At 40.0% G+C, this 18,045-nt stretch overlaps 1 protein-coding gene and 1 long non-coding RNA gene across 5 annotated transcripts in view; both read right to left on the bottom strand.

The window, feature by feature from the left end:
- Positions 1-18,045, bottom strand: part of LOC311071236 (beta-1,3-galactosyl-O-glycosyl-glycoprotein beta-1,6-N-acetylglucosaminyltransferase 3-like) — a 43,387-nt gene that overhangs the window by 2,417 nt on the left and 22,925 nt on the right. The gene's annotated exons all lie outside the window — the stretch shown is intronic.
- Positions 6,980-9,762, bottom strand: LOC311070301. Of its 4 annotated transcripts, none has more exons than XR_014603651.1 (5): positions 8,569-9,762; positions 8,406-8,470; positions 8,244-8,305; positions 8,064-8,160; positions 6,980-7,817 (listed from the first exon to the last, which is right to left on the bottom strand). It is a non-coding gene; the product is annotated as an uncharacterized lncRNA (long non-coding RNA). The 4 variants fall into 4 exon arrangements; XR_014603652.1 differs by having other exon boundaries at positions 9,113-9,762; XR_014603649.1 differs by having other exon boundaries at positions 8,064-8,164; positions 8,406-9,762.

The raw sequence follows: 18,045 nt of genomic DNA, 5'->3' as shown, positions 1-18,045 counted from the left end.
TTAACAATTTCTTTACTACATTTCTGGGCCTTGAAAGTGGTAATTGCATTGCAGTCTTTGGGGGATCAGAGAGCTCTCGGATCTCATAAAAAATATCTTCATTTTTTGACAGTAATTAATGACAGAATTTTCATTTTTGGGTGAACTAACCTTTTAATACACAGTGTTTCCTTCCAAAGCATCAGTGAATGTTTGAATCTTTTTAATAGTTGTGTTAGAGTCCCTATATTGTCCTCTGTATGATTTTTTGATTCACGTTTTCACACTGTCACTGCTGGAAAGGGTTTAAATATGCAAAAGATGCTGGAAAACTGAAGAATTTGCAGGACTTGGAGGATTTTTCTGAAGAGCATTGGGCAGTTTAACTGCTCAGGACAAACAAGGGACTCAAGAACAACCATCACAAAAAAAAACTAAAAAAACAAACAGTCGTGGATCATCCAGGTAACGACACACAGTATTGAGAATTAAGGGTATGTAAACTTTTGAACAGGGTCGTTTTTATAAATTCAGCTATTTTTTTGTCTTGTGGACTATATGTAAACATATTTTATGTAAAATATCGTATTCAGGACAGTACTAAATAAAAAATAACAGGCATTTTGTATGATCCCTCTTATTTTGCTAAAATACGTAACATTTTTCAGATTCTACACGGTGTATGTAAACTTTTGAAATGTATAAACATTTTAGTTGTGGAAAAAACATAACATTTTAATTAAACATTAAAAAAACATTTAATTTTGAATTCCTATTGAAATAAATGGATTTCATGAAATTCCACCAAACAATCCTTCAACCCTGTATTTTACTCAATATTAACTTTAGATGATGTCATTGAACGTTGAAATGGTGCCAGTAATGGCGTAGTAAAAACAAATGGTATCATTTTGGTTTACAAGAAATTGATTATGTTCAAAGTGTAGTTATAGTTGATTTAATAGTGAACTAAAATGATTGCCGTAATAGGGGATATGTTTTGGCGCCAAGGTAACAAATTAGATAAATTTGTTAACTTAATGTAAAAATGGCATGGACAGCTAAATGTGCAAGATTGTAATAGCATAAAAGTTCATTTAATTACTTGTGTGGGGGCTCACGACCTATCGACTGTCAGTACAGCACAATGCACACCTGGCCTAAGATGTAGCTTATATGGCCATGGCTAGTAGGGCTGTGCTCGAAATACACTGCTCAAAAAAATAAAGGGAACACTTAAACAACACAATGTAACTCCAAGTCAATCACACTTCTGTGAAATCAAACTGTCCACTTAGGAAGCAACACTGATTGACAATCAATTTCACATGCTCTTGTGCAAATGGAATAGACAACAGGTGGAAATTATAGGCAATTAGCAAGACACCCCCAATAAAGGAGTGGTTCTGCAGGTGGTGACCACAGACCACTTCTCAGTTCCTATATGCTTCCTGCTGATGTTTTGGTCACTTTTGAATGCTGGCGGTGCTTTCACTCTAGTGGTAGCATGAGACGGAGTCTACAACCCACACAAGTGGCTCAGGTAGTGCAGCTCATCCAGGATGGCACATCAATGCGAGCTGTGGCAAGAAGGTTTGCTGTGTCTGTCAGCGTAGTGTCCAGAGCATGGAGGCGCTACCAAACATGTTACTCGCACTTCTATGTGTTGCGAAATTACTGTCAGATTCAGTCGGCACTGCATCATCTATTATTTTTAGTCTCTATGGAAAGCCTGTTGTCTTGTTTAAAAGTGAATCTGCAGTACAATAAAGCAAACAACTGAACAGTGTCTTACTGATGCAATCTTGAACTTTGTTAAAAAATAAAGTTCATCCATGCTTTCTTAAAGGGTTAGTTCACCCAAAAATTAAAATTCTGTCAGTAATTACTCACCCTCATGTTGTTCCAACCCCGTAAGACCTTCGTTCATCTTCGGAACACAAATTAAGATATTTTTGATTAAATCTGAGAGCTGGATCACTCCTCCATAGGCTTCTAAGACATTATAACTTGCTGGCCCAGAAAATGCATTAAAGACATGGTTAATATAGTCCAAGTGACTACAGTGGCTCAATCTTAAGTTTATAAAGCGACGAGAATACTTTTTGTGCGCAAAAAACCCCCAAAATAACGACTTTATTCCACTATTCATTTCCTTCTCTCTGGGCCTCGAGTTTTCACGTAGTGTAACTGCGTAGCGCTTCTGTGTTATACGTCACACGCATCACACACATGACCAGCGTCGGACAATAGTGAGCCTACGTGTGACGTACAACACAGACGCTCTGCGCAGTTATACTACATGAAAAAACTCGAGGCCCAGAGAGAAGGAAATTAATAGTGGAATAAAGTCGTTATTTTTGTTTGTTTTTTCGCACAAAAAGTATTCTCGTCGCTTTATAAACGTAAGATTGAGTAATAATAATATAATAATCATTTCAAACTGTAAACTGGCAGCTCCAGTATATGAATACAAATATTTATCTTGAACTCTGCCATGGAAACTAGCATTAACCTTAATCAATCAATTAGCAAATTTGAGCGCTGACATAAGAGGCTTGTTTGAGATGAGCAAAATCTGCGCAGAACCGATCACCGGTGATCAGCGCGAGATGCATGCCGGTTAGAAATGTGTCCGAGTGCGGTCCGCCTTGCTCTGATGTCATGCTGACGTATGTCAAAAATCTCTCGCGAGCGCAAGGCGGATGTGTCGGTCAGAATTCTCTCACATATTCAGTGAAAATATAGCTCCTTTCTTATTAAATGTCTTTAAGGAAAGCATAAACAAATCATCTCTCCCTCCTACATTATGCCAAGGGCTGATCACTTAATTCCCAAACCAAATAAATATATTAATTTAATAGATAATAATATTGGCGTTGTCACGTACTGCTCAGAGACACGAAGTAGGAGATCCAAATGCAGCTTTATTTTGTGGGGCAATCCAGAGGCGTAATCCAACATACAGGCTAGGGTCATACACAGGAAAGCAGTCCAAAACAAAAACAAACAAACAAAACAGGCAGGGACCAGAGGCAAGAGAGTAATCCAGGGACCAGAGGCAAGAGAGTAATCCAGGAAACAGGGCAAGATATCCAAAAACAAGAAACAAGACAACCAGGGAAACGCTCAGAATAGCAGTGTAACACTTAACAAGACTTCGCGGTGTGAACAAGGTATATATAGACAGACTAACAGGATGAGACAGGTGAATGCAATCAGTGAATGAGGTACAGGTGAATGTGATCAGTGATAATGAGTCCGGGCAGTGAGTTATGGGAAATGTAGTTAGTGAGTGAATATGATAGTCTGATGTGGACTGCCCTCTGGTGGCTCACAAGGGCAGCTTCAGCTGGTGATCGTTACATAGCCCCCCCTTTAAGGAGCGGATTCCAGACGCTCCTAAAAGTGTCCAGGAGGGAGGTGGAGCGGAGGCGGACCCGGGGGCGGGACGGAGGGCCAGGCCCGTGCAGCGGAAGGGGACCTGAAGACTCCGGCAGGGCGGAAGGCCAGGGCGGAGCAGGCTGTGCAGGCGACCAGGGCGGAGCAGGCTGTGCAGGCGTCCAGGGCGGAGCAGGCTGTGCAGGCGTCCAGGGCGGAGCAGGCGTAGCAGGCTGTGCAGGCGGCCAGGGCGGAGCAGGCTGTGCAGGCGGCCAGGGCGGAGCAGGCTGTGCAGGCGGCCAGGGAGGAGACGACCCTTCAGGCGACCAGGGAGGAGACGACCCTTCAGGCGACCAGGGAGGAGACGACCCTTCAGGCGACCAGGGAGGAGACGACCCTTCAGGCGACCAGGGAGGAGACGACCCTTCAGGCGACCAGGGAGGAGACGACCCTTCAGGCGGCCAGGGAGGAGACGACCCTTCAGGCGGCCAGGGAGGAGACGACCCTTCAGGCGGCCAGGGAGGAGACGACCCTTCAGGCGGCCAGGGAGGAGACGACCCTTCAGGCGGCCAGGGCACAGGAACAGACACCGGCTCAGGAACAGGAACAGACACAGGGACAGGAACAGACACCGGCTCAAGGACAGGAACAGACACCGGCTCAGGTACAGGAACAGACACAGGGACAGGAACAGACACCGGCTCAGCGGAGACCATCTTGTCCTGAAACACTGGCTCGGCGGTGGCCATCTTGTCCGAAGACACAGGCGTGGAGTCGGCCATCTTGTCCGAAGACACAGGCGTGGAGTCGGCCATCTTGTCCGAAGACACAGGCGTGGAGTCGGCCATCTTGTCCGAAGACACAGGCGTGGAGTCGGCCATCTTGTCCGAAGACACAGGCGTGGAGTCGGCCATCTTGTCCGAAGACACAGGCGTGGAGTCGGCCATCTTGTCCGAAGACACAGGCGTGGCGTCTGCCACCTTGTCCGAAGACACAGGCGTGGAGTCGGCCATCTTGTCCGAAGACACAGGCGTGGCGTCTGCCACCTTGTCCGAAGACACAGGCGTGGAGTCGGCCATCTTGTCCGAAGACACAGGCGTGGAGTCGGACATCTTGTCCTGAGACACTGGTTCGGTGGCGGAGGTCATCGTGTCTGGAGACACAGGCGCAGAAAGAGGAAGAGGAACAGATTCAAGCTCAGTATCCGGATCAGTTTCAGGCTCAGGAACAGATTCAGTCTCGGCGGGACGAGACACTTGACGGGTGGACGTGACGTGAAGCTCAGTCTCTGGATCGGCAGAAGTGACGTGAAGCTCAGTCTCTGGATCGGCAGAAGTGACGTGAAGCTCACTCTCTGGATCGGCAGAAGCGACGTGAACAGTCTCTGGATCAGCAGAAGCGACGTGAACAGTCTCTGGATCAGCAGAAGCGCACTCTGAGCTTGACGGGACCAGCGGCGGCGAGGGCTTTGAGCTGGGTAGGACCAGCGGCGAAGAGGACTCTGAGCTGGTTAGGACCAGCGAAGAAGAAGGCTTTGAGCTGGACAGAACCAGCGGCGAAGAGGGCTCTGAGCTGGACGGGACCAGCGGCGAAGAGGGCTCTGAGCTGGGCGGGACCAGCGGCGAAGAGGGCTCTGAGCTGGACGGGACCAGCGGTGAAGGCTCTGTGCTGGACGGGACCAGCGGTGAAGAGGGCTCTGTGCTGGACGGGACCAGCGGTGAAGAGGGCTCTGTGCTGGACGGGACCAGCGGTGAAGAGGGCTCTGTGCTGGACGGGACCAGCGGTGAAGAGGGCTCTGTGCTGGACGGGACCAGCGGTGAAGAGGGCTCTGTGCTGGACGGGACCAGCGGTGAAGAGGGCTCTGTGCTGGACGGGACCAGCGGTGAAGAGGGCTCTGTGCTGAACGGGACCAGCGGTGAAGACTCTAGCTTGGCGGGCATGTCGCTTGCTGTCTTGGCTTCGGCAGATCTGGCGTGAAGTGCGGGCTCGGCTGGACTGGCGTGAAGTGCAGGCTCGGCTGGACGGGGGTGCCACGGAAGGAAGCTCTCCAGACATCTGGAGAGTGCCTCTCTCCAATCCAGACCAGAGAGATCGGGGAGCTCCCTCGGGTCGACCTCCTTAGCCCCCAGCCGGTAACATAACTTAATAGCCTCGTCACCCAGAGAGCAAGAGGCAGCGAGAGGAAAAAAACCCCAGGTGTACTGGAACAGATCGAGGCTATCCAGGGCTAAGGCCGCGATCTGTCCAGCGAACTCCCGGCTCATGCTGGGAAGATCAGGTGAGATCCGTACTGCTGTATTACAGGAGGTCATAGCTGCTGGATCTGAAGTGTGGCGAAGTCTTCTGTCACGTACTGCTCAGAGACACAAAGTAGGAGATCCAAATGCAGCTTTATTTTGTGGGGCAATCCAGAGGCGTAATCCAACATACAGGCTAGGGTCATACACAGGAAAGCAGTCCAAAACAAAGAAACAAACAAACAAACAAAACAGGCAGGGACCAGAGGCAAGAGAGTAATCCAGGGACCAGAGGCAAGAGAGTAATCCAGGAAACAGGGCAAGATATCCAAAAACAAGAAACAAGACAACCAGGGAAACGCTCAGAATAGCAGTGTAACACTTAACAAGACTTCGCGGTGAGTGAATGAATGAACAAGGTATATATAGACAGACTAACAGGATGAGACAGGTGAATGCAATCAGTGAATGAGGTACAGGTGAATGTGATCAGTGATAAGTGATGATGAGTCCGGGCAGTGAGTTATGGGAAATGTAGTTAGTGAGTGAATATGATAGTCTGATGTGGACTGCCCTCTGGTGGCTCACAAGGGCAGCTTCAGCTGGTGATCGTTACAGGCGTCCTATAACGTTACTAAACAATGATTATAAAATAATTGCTTTAGTAACTGTATTAGCCAAAAGATTAAAAGGAGTATTACATTCTATTATTGCTGAAGCACAGTCTGGCTTTATGCAAAATAGACACATATCTAACAATATAAGATTAATATTAGATATTTTAGATTATTCTGATATAATTAATAATGACAGCTTAATTTTTTTCTTAGATTATTACAAAGCTTTTGATACTTTAGAACACAGCTTTTTATTTCAAGCTCTTAAAAAAATAGGATTTGGTGTTTTTTTTCTGTAAGATGGTTAAAATGTTATATGTAAATGGAAATAGTTCTATTCCGGTACCTCTCCCAGATTTGTCCTTAATCGTGGTGTTCGACAGGGTTGTCCAGTGTCCCCTTATTTATTTTTAATTGCAGTGCAATTTCTTAATTTGCATATTACAAGGAGCAACCTAAAAGGCATCACTGTAGGAACTAAAAAATTAATCATAAGTCAATTACACTGTTAGACTTTTCAAGGGTTTTTTACAGTAACTTACTGGCAACACTGTTACAGTACATTACCGTTTTCAGTTTTACAGTATGGTACTGTAATTGTGTAATACAGTGCATTACTGTAAAAACGAAGCTAATCAGTACACTACTGTAATTGTTTTTTATTTGTACTAAATTAGATTTCATAATTTTTATATATAATTAATTTTATTTTTATCCTACATAAATACTACTAACATACAAACCAATTAGACAAAGTTATTACAAAATACCATATTTTTATTTAAAACATTTCATATATATCACAAAATATACAGTCTGCCAATGCTGGAAATGATGTGTGGAATTTTTACACATTAATGGGTGAGTTTAGGGACAACGTTTTTTGTGTTAATTTTAACTCATTCATTGTGTTAATGATTTTAACAAAGTAAATATGTCAGAAAGGTTAGCACAAAGATGTGTAGACGTGTTAAATTAACACATTATGTGCTGTCCTTCACTGCACACATTGTTAAAAACATACATAAAATCATAAACAAAACGTTAGCATTTGACAAAATGAATGTAGAGTCATTGGTTGTTTAGCTTATACAAGTATTATAATGAAATATCAACCATTACATTCATAAAACTGCAGAATATAAATACATTTTTAAGCAGTCAAAAAGAAAATGTCCAACACAGGACAAAACACAGTTCTTTTCACAATACAGGACACATAACCCCTCCTTCAAAATAATTTCACTTATTTACAAAAATGTGTTGGATTCGTGTACACTGGTGGCCAAAAGAAGTATTTAAGTGTCTTAATGTTTTTGAAGTCTATTTGATTCTCAAGAAACATTTCTTATTATTATCAATGTCTGACTGTCTACCCCTCAGTCTACTTCTACTTCTACGAGTAAAAATCATCATCAAAATAATCTTTAAAAAGTCAACACAATGTTTTTGTCCACCTTTGCGAATAAATGAACTTCTCCAAAGATTGGTTCCTGTTCAGAACTTGACTGACAACATCAGAATGTTCCCTGATCTGTGTGCGTGTCCACAAACACAAATGTACTTAGTCCTTCAGAGGAGAGCCTGGTTCCAACACTATATACTGTGAGAGAGAGAGAGAGAGAGAGAGAGAGAGAGAGAGAGAGAGAGAGAGAGAGAGAGAAATAAATATTAGTGTCAACATATTTTTAATATTAATATTTAATTTAATATTTAATATTTTTACATTTTTATTATTATGTTTACAATAACTTAAGAATATATATTTGTAAACAGCTTTGGCAATAGCATATTCAAACATTTCAACTGAACTAAATTAAATTATTCCAGATTCAATTTTAATACTTACAAATCCTAAATTCTGTCCAAAAATGCTGAGATCCATAGAGAGAAAGACTGACATCGATGATTTAGCCCATTTCAGCTCATCTGCAGTGAAGGGGTCCCTGTCTGAGACAAATATACATTAAGACACATGCAAGAAATCACTGAGTGATGACCGTTCTCCTTCCTACAGTAGTTAACCCACCTGTGCGCTGATGTTAGGACCTTCCTGTTCAGGTGGGACTGCAATGGTAGAGAGTCTTCTGCCTAATAAAATATCAAAATAATGCAAAAATATAAACTTAAGTTGTTTAGAATGCTAGATTTGGTATGAATGAATTAGTGAGAGTTTTAGTGCAGTGCTTACCTGGATACATTTAATCTGGTGAGACTGAACATAGAAAATGGTCCATCTTCTGATTGGTTAATTTGCTGTGTAATAAATATAAAGTTAGACATGATGCAAAGGTCACTTATTTGATATAAAGTTAGCCAATTTTATAGAGATTTTATAAGATATTGTATGCTACCTAGTCTGCACCAGTGGCTCCAAAGCACTTATGACATATTGCTAATCATTTCAGCAAACTTATGTCAAAATATATCACAAATGGCCTAACGTTAACTTATCTCCGGAATCTTGCTAGATGTCACTGGCGCGAATTGGCGCTTTGTTGCAGTTGCCTTTAAACACATACAAAAATGGAAGTAAATATTAAATTCTATAAAAAAAAATTAAAAAAATATAATATGTTATAGTTGCAACTAATGCTAAAACTAGAAAGGTGGCAGCTAGCCAAATAAAACTTAACGTTAGCTAACATAACGTTACAATGTTATTTTCTCATCAGTAGGCCAACATTATCTACAACCAAAACAGAATTTCACATAGTTAATTTATTGTTAATGTAAACTAAGCGTTGCTTGTTGGCGTATTTTAACTCGACAACAAAGTGTGTAAAATGAAACGTTAGCGCAGTTTACTGTGGTAAAGTTCGTTACCGCCATGTTGACGAGTATAACAGGTTAAACTGGGCACATTCCTGTCAACACACACAGAATGTTTTTTTTTACCTTGCTTGCTGGTCTCTCTCTCGGTGAAGTGAATTCCGTCTCTTCCCCGGGCCAGACACGAACAGCGCGGTCCAGCAAAAGACAGTCCCAGACCAGTGATATTACACTGGATGCTCCGGCGAGACACGACAAATCCCAGACAGTGTATAGTGATGCGCCGTTATATTTCGGACGTACGGACGGTAACGTTACGAGTCCAAGCGCTCGCGCTATTTCTGGCAAGGGACAAACAGGTTTACATTTTGCATGAATGGTCCGGCCCGGTCGCTTCAATGTTTCCAATATCCTCTGACTGTTATAGCGTTGTAGACACGTGGTGTAAGGCAAAAATTAGGAAATAAAAAGCACGATGGAATAGTGCCAGCCAGAGAGGCCGTTACGTCAAATACAGTAGTATACAGCAAATTTAAAAAATACAGTAAGTCTCTGTATGTGGTGTTAGACAAATACAGTATATAGCAAATTTAAAAAATACAGTAAGTCTCTGTATGTGGTGTTAGACGTCACAGAAAATTCCCATGATGCAATGGGAAACACAGTTATTTACTGTAAAGAGAAATAGCAGTATAATACTGGGGGATTTAAAGTAAATAACTGTAGAAATTACAGAAAAGTCTAACAGTGTAGCTGATGACACAGCGTTGTTTTTAGAAGACTCCTCTCAACTCCCCGTAGCCTTAAATATCCTTCAGTCATTCTCTAGAGCTTCTGGTCTAAGTCTGAATAATGATAAATGTGAATTATTGCCCATTAAAAATTGTAATGTTTCTTCAATATGTGGCATAGCTGTAAAAAGTACTGTAAAATATCTTGGCATAGAAATAACTAAAGATAAAAATAGATGTGCAACAAACTTTAATCCGATTATTGCTAAAACAAAGAAAAAACTTAATTGTTGGCTTCAAAGGGATCTATCTATTAAAGGAAGAGTTTTGCTCACTAAGGCTGAGGGACTTTCACGTCTCTCTTATGCGGCCCAATCTCTTTATGTTGATAAGATAAGACCACATGTAAATTGATTGATAGAGGTCTGACAGATTTTGTCTGGAAAAATAAGAACCACTATATGAAGAAATCGGTTATTCTAAACAATTATAACAAAGGTGGTTTAAATTTGATTGATTTTAGTTCTTTAAATTATACTTTTAAAATAAACTGGCTTCATCGGTATTTGAAAAATTAAGACTCCATCTGGAATATCTTCCCACAACAAGCATTTTCAAAAATTGGGGGTATAAGATTTTTATTAATGTGCAATTACAACATATCTAAAATTCCCATCAAACTTTCAAATTTCCACCAACAGGTACTTTTGGCATGGGCTTTAATATATAAACACAATTTCACCCCCCATAAATTCTTTATTTGGAATAATCAAAATATTTTATACAAAAATAGATCTTTATTTTTTAATAAATGGTTTAATAACGGCTTACTTTTAGTATGTCAACTATTTAACAACCAAGGTTTTTTAATGACTTACACTGAATTTCTTTCTGAATACAATATGCCAGTTACCCCCAAAGAGTTTGCCATAGTCATGGGAGCAATACCAACAGGAATCTGTGTCCTCTTTAAAAACTGCATTCACTCTCCTGCTATAATTGCTACTTTTCCTGAGCCAACTGAAACTCCAATAGGTAAAATATGTTTTTCAGGAAAAAAAGATAGAAATAATAAAGTTAGATCCCTTTTTCTTGAAAATATAATTTCTGTTTCTCCTGCAATCTCTTATTGGAGTAATTTATTTAAAAACTTAAATTGGAAAAAGATTTGGTCCTTACAACAGAAATATTTTCTAACTAATAAAGTAAAAGAAGCGTCCTTTAAAATAATAAATAAATTCTACCCTGTTAAATATTTTATGATTAAATATAAAAGTAATATTGACACAAGATGCTCATTTTGCCAAGTTCACACAGAAACTGTTTATCATTTATTTTGGTCATGTTTCTATACTGAACAACTATGGAAAAATATTGAAATATTTATTAAAGATAATATCCAGCAAGATATATCAGTAATCTTTAAAGACATTATTTTTGGATACTTTGAGTCTGACCCCAATAAAAATAAAAGCCTGCTTTGTTATTAATTTATTTTATTTTATTGGCAAATTTTACATTCATAAATGTAAATTCACCAATAACAAACCAATTTTTATTGTTTTTTTGAAATAATTTAAAATGTACCTTAACACTATTTCATCCTCAGTAAATAAGAAAGCTATTAAAACTATTTCAAATTGTAATGACTTTAATTTGTGTACACTAAATGATGTATAAGATGTCTTACCCTCATGATTCTTTTTTTTCCTTCTTCATTTCTCTTTATTTTTATTTGTCTTAGTTATGCACTGATATTTTGTATGTTCAGATGACATTGTAGGCTACATATTATTATATTTTGTATTGACATTTTTGTAATTGTGATACAAAATTGTATATCATGTTTGTCATCTCTGTATTGTTTGCAAGCATAATAATAAAAAAAATAATTAAAAAAAAGGCGGACGTGTCGGATTCTGCAGTCGAGCGCAGTTGCTCTCCACTGACTGCGCTGATCAAAAGCACGATGGGAAACGACTTGCTTGACGACACAGCTTAATGCTCATTGGTTTAAACAACTGTGATGTATTGTTCTCTTTTAAAATGTTTGATTTTAAAACTCTGATATCATGTTTTATGTGTATATGTTATGTGTGAATATTCCCAAACTATCTGACAGTGCGATCTCTTTGGGTTATGCAATTTAATTTTTATAAAAAATAAATAAATAAAAATAAAAATAAATACATAAAAACACATATGTGTGTATTAAAGAAAAATTGATTGATAAACATGTATTTGGAATGGAATTTAATAACAAGTACTTTGGGTGTCTTGTTCATTTTATTTATTTTCATATAAAAGCAACAGAACAGAACTTGAATTGCATCCAGTTTATTAGCAACACTGTGCACGAGCGTGAATCCCGCGATATCCATCTTTGATCTCGCAGATGTCTGATCCACTACGAGAAGAGAGAACTGTCCGTCAAGCCTGCGCTTTTTTCACTGCTCCTCTCACTGCAGCCGCCTACTCTCGCATACATTTCAGGCGAGGCAAGGCGCATCTCAAACAAGCCTATTATTACAGGGTGCCAGAGGGCATGTTTAAAAAAATAACGAAAACACATCAGCCTAAATTTGTATAGCCTATTTAAATAATAAGAATTATGCCGATTTTAGGCTACTTTGTAGGCTAACCATACAAACGCACTTTGTCAGATTTGATGTTTCAGGTTTATGTGTTCTCTCAAATTTAAATTGAGCAAACAATGATAGGCAATAAAATAACATACAAATGCAGGGCAAAACCTAAAAATAACCTGCAGGGAACTTTCTGGGAAGGTTCTCTTTGGGTTATTAAATAAACTAGTGGCGCTTTTCCACTGCATGGTACGGTACGGCTCGGTTCGGTACGGCACGCTTTGGCGCTTTTCCACTGCATGGTACGGTACGGCTCGGTTCGGTACGGCTCACTTATGGCGCATTTCCACTGCATGGTACGGTACGGTACGGCTCGCTTCGGCTCACTTTAAATGGTACCACCTCTGTTGAGGTTCCAAGCGTACCGTACCGATACTAAAATGTGACGTGAAAACACTGAAGATCACTGATTGGTCAGACAGAATCGTCACTACCAGTGTCATTGTATTTGCGACACGAGACCATGCACGAGACAAACCCGCTAGATTTAAATAGCCAGTAGACAACAGCCAACGCTGTAGTTTCTTGCAGTTAAAAAGTTTCTTCCAAACGGCGCCGGATAATTTTTAACGCATGTGCTGAGGGCACACACACACATATATATATATTATTAATAAATGAGCAAAACTTGCCCACAAAATATTTAATATTCAATTATTTTAATGATCACAATTAAAGTTTTAATTTTATTAAATTGAACAAGCGCAAAATTCAGGAATCAAATATTCAAAAAGACTTAATAATAATGTTATTTCTCTCTATAGGCGCGTTTACTACGAATATGGCGATCGTCAACTTCATCTTTGCCAGACACTGACAGAAAACACTATTTTATAAATAAAAATCAATGCACGCATACCCGGATTTACAAATGCACATCTTGCTTGTTGCACGCACATTATGTCGAAATAACGAGATATTATGTTGAAATAACATTATTATTAAGTCTTTTTGAATATTTGATTGAATGCTGAATTTTGCGCTTGTTCAATTTAATAAAATTACGCCTATATATAGCCTATATATATACTATTAATAAATGAGCAAAACTTGGCCACAAAATATTTAATATTCAATTATTTTAATGATCACAATTAAAGTTTTAATTTTATTAAAACGCGTGCACTGATTTTTATTTATAGTGTTTTCTGTCAGTGTCTGTGCATGGCAAAGATGAAGTTGACGATCGCCATATTCGTAGTAAACGCGCCTATAGAGAGAAATGCACATAATGGATTACATAAGAGAGTAGCCTATTTCTTTTTGTTTTGAATTATTTCGTTTAAAGACATTTCAAGCTTTGTGTATTTGAGGATGAGATGCGCTCCAGTTAACGTACAATGCAAGTGACCGCTCGGGCGCCTCAATGATTAAATTGTCTATTTTGCTCTTATTTATTCAATCCAGGTAATTGTTTGATGAAAAAAATATTAAAATTAAGATACAATTTATACAAAACGAAATTCACTTTAAAGAAAGGCTTTCTACAAAACAAAACTTAATGAAGTGGTCAAAATTATGTCTGACTCGCTCCATGTCTCTCTACTCGTGCTGTTCACTTTTCATAATCAACATAGGCAGATGGAAAAAAATAACATAACATTAACTAAATGCGCTTTTTTAATGGCAGTAGGCTAGTTTAAAACAGTACATTAGGCCTAGACTCTCTATTTGTAAAGATTGCTGCACATTCATTTAATTCTGAATTTTGCACACACAAGTTGAAAGGCATTTGTTCAAATCAAGTTCACGGATAATTGTGCGTGCATTTATTAATCATTATGATACTAAAATCATAACAAAGTAGGCTATGCCATGTACAAAAAATCAGATGAGCCCAGAATATGAACGCAACGTTTAATTACACGTTAAGAATTTTCCTTCCATATAGTAAACCATTATAAGAACGTTTAATTTAATTTAAAAACATCCACATGCCGAGAATCAAGAGCGTTTGTGTTGTGCGTTTGAAATGTGGCGCGTTTAGGATGATGTCATGGCAGTAGAGGCGGCAACTATAACGATCAGTCCCACCCAGTTTGAAGCGGTACTAACTGCAAGGGAAAAGCAACCGAGCTAAAGCGAACCGAACCGTGCCGTACCGAGTCGAGTCGTACCACGCAGTGGAAAAGCGAAGCGAGCCGAACCGTTCCGCGCCGAGTCGAACCGTACCGAGCCGAACCGTGCCGTACCATGCAGTGGAAAAGCGCCATTAGACTCATGAACAATAATCACGTTGTTTGCATTCGCCAAAATTGATTAGCCAAAATCAAAACGTGGACAGTGAAAGGAAATTACCGTTAGCGCGAGACGAGTCCGGCTTGAAGCGGAAGCGACCAAACGGCAGAGGATGTTCGCAAATCAAACAATGATTTGTCTCAAAACAGTGATTAAAAAAGCTGTGATTGGATGATGACAGGTGTCGGTGATCATTCTCAAGTGTCGTGGTCAGCACTGCTGCTGTTGCTGTTGTATCAGTCAGTGGTTTATCAGCTTGTCAAAAAACGGGACACGGGAGGTCACGCAAGGGACAAATAAATTAGGCCCAAAATGCGGGACGTCCCGCCTAATTCGGGACAGTTGGCAACCTTAGTGACAGTATCATCCTAAACCAGCAACCCTTCGCTCAACACCACCATCTACAGGCCGATGAGTGTACAGTCACTAAATGTGCACATAAATTAATTTATTTTATACCCCCCCCATGGATGAAATTCTACGAAACTTAGCATACCCCCAGAGGATGTCAAGTTAATCATACACATGAAATATGGTGCAGTTCTGAACATCTCAACTGAAGATAGGGGCGATTAAAGCAGAATAATATTGCATTTTCATTTTTTATGGGAGGGGCGCAAATCACAAATGAGTGATTATGGGCTAGGTTGATGTGGGCCCTTAAGAGCAACATACCATAAAAATTTCTTCATCCTCGGTGCCACGGTTCAGGTAGTTATTTATATTTTATTTTTTATATATTTTGGGTTTGGGGGGGCCCAGCGAGGGGGGGGGAGTGGCCCCCGGGGACCAAACGAAATTTTTCCGTAAAAGTCTAGTGGGGCTACATGCCCACCAAATTTCATGTTCCCCGGTGTTTCGGTGTCCCTGGTATCGTTGACGAAAAATTCAGTAGATGACAAAAAAAAAAAAAAAAAAAAACTTTGACAATCCCTATATGACCGCTTTCGCTAGCTATGCTAGCGGCGGTCATAATAACCTACAAGGAACGTTCTGAGAAGGTTAAGGTTATAAAAATAAAACCTAAAAACAACCTGCAGGGATCATTCTGGAGGCTCTCTTTTGGTTATAAAATAAATAACCTGCAGGGAATGTTTCAAAGTTATCTTTAGGTTAGAATAAATAACCTGCTTGGAACAATCTGGGAATATTCTTTTGGTTGCAAAAAAATAACCTACAGAGAACGTTCAACATTCTTATTTGGTTCCCAAAAAATTAACCAAATGGGAAACATATGGGAATGTTAGGGGGACATTCTGTGTTTGCTGGTGTAACGGAGTAAGAGGCACTGGCCTCAAGAGGCACTAGCGAGTAGGACTGGTCTTTAGTGTCCTTGTTAGCGTGCCCGACTCCCACGCCAGAGACCCCGGTTGGAATTTAAATAATTTTTTGTATCTTGTGTGTGTCTATACAAAAATATACTTCACATCTTCATTGAATCAATCGCTTGTCAAAAGCAGGTTAATTGTATAAATGAAGATAAAGAATACTGTAATGGATCAGTATTCTTTATCTTCATTTATACAACTAGATGTAGCCTACCGCATGGCGGTACAAAATATGACCGCCGCTCAGGCCTGCACTGGCTTTCCACAAAAATAAATGACGTGGAGATTTTTGGCTGTATTGCGTGTTTATGTATATAAGTTGTATATTTTAAAAGACTGTCTGGAGTATTCCTGTGGATCATGGATAATTTAGAGTTTTGTAATTATTTGCCATTACTATTTAAGTTTTATATCAAAAGTCATTAGTTTAGACACTTAACATCCATAATGTGAAAACGTCACATCCATAACAGTGGTTAACAGTAAAAAGCGACTGAAGTGCCCTTGAGCAAGGCACCTAACCCCTCACTGCTCCCCGAGCGCCGCTGTTGTTGCAGGCAGCTCACTGCGCCGAGATTAGTGTGTGCTTCACCTCACTGTGTGTTCACTGTGTGCTGAGTGTGTTTCACTAATTCACGGATTGGGATAAATGCAGAGACCAAATTTCCCTCACGGGATCAAAATAGTATATATACTTATACTTATACATACTAAGTATGAAAAATCTGTGTTTTTTTTTTTTCAAAGGACCCTCCCATTCAATTTATACAAACCTCTACCAAACGGTTGAGGTGCCTGTTGATGGTAAAAGTCTGTTATCTGACTTTGGCATGGGTTTGTTGTGTTTTACTGAAATAAAAAACATTTTTTCCCCAAAAAAATGGTTTTATCTTGTAGCCCTGGTCCCAGAGTTTTAAAAAAACAATGTTAACAAAATTAAACTCATTCCCACTGTACCTAGTAGAACACTTAAGTAAATGTCCCATTGAAATTAATGGGATTTTATGGATTTAGGTGAAGAAAGTGTACACATAATACATTTTGGTCTGTACCATGAAGAGAAAACTGATTCAACTATATAAACTATATATTTTCTGAAAGCGTAGACTCTCAGGATGTGATCTAACATGGCATGAAACATGTCCCACCCACGTCATTAGTATACTGCCCAAGCATAACACATTGGGTATTGGTAAATCGGGTATATGGCTGATACCTAAAAAAAGTAGTAGTATGTGCATGTCTGTCTGTGTGTGTGTGTGTATGTGTGTGTGTTTGTGTATGTGTGTGTCTGTGTGTGTCTGTGCGTGTATGTGTGCGTGCGTACATGTGTGTGCGCGTGTGTGTGTGTTTGTGTGTGTGTGTCTGTGCATGTGGATTTGTATGTGTGTGTATGGGTGTGTGTCTGTGCCTGTGGATGTCAGTGTGTGTGCATGCTTGTGTTTGTTTGTATTCCTGCATGTGTGTGTGTGACAGTATCATCCTAAACCAGCAACCCTTCGCTCAACAGCACCATCTACAGGCCGATGAGTGTACAGTCACTAAATGTGCACATAAATGAATTTATTTTATACCCCCCCATGGATGAAATTCTACGAAACTTAGCATACCCCCAGAGGATGTCAATTTAATCATACACATGAAATATGGTGCAGTTCTGAACATCTCCCAACATCACTGAAGATAGGGGCGATTAAAGCAGAATAATATTGCATTTTAATTTTTTATGGGAGGGGCGCAAATCACAAATGACTGATTATGCGCTAGGTTGATGTGGGCCCTTAAGAGCAACATACCATCAAAATTTCTTCATCCTCGGTGCCACGGTTCAGGTAGTTATTTAGGAAAAACTGCATTTTTTGGGTTTGGGGGGGCCCAGCGCGGGGGGGGAGGGGCCCCCGGAGACCAAACGAAATTTTTCCGTAAAAGTCTAGTGGGGTTACATGCCCACCAAATTTCATGTTCCCCGGTGTTTCGGTGTCCCTGGTATCGTTGACGAAAAATTCAGATGACGAAAAAAAAAAAAAAAAAAACTTTGACAATCGATTATGGGCTAGGTTGATGTGGGCCCTTAAGACCAACATACCATAAAAATGTCTTCATCCTCGGTGCCACGG

Source organism: Abramis brama, assembly GCF_963993115.1.
Source record: "Abramis brama genome assembly, chromosome: 20".
In the NCBI taxonomy this organism is placed as follows: Eukaryota; Metazoa; Chordata; class Actinopteri; order Cypriniformes; family Leuciscidae; genus Abramis; species Abramis brama.
This window is presented reverse-complemented; position numbering and strand designations above follow the sequence as displayed.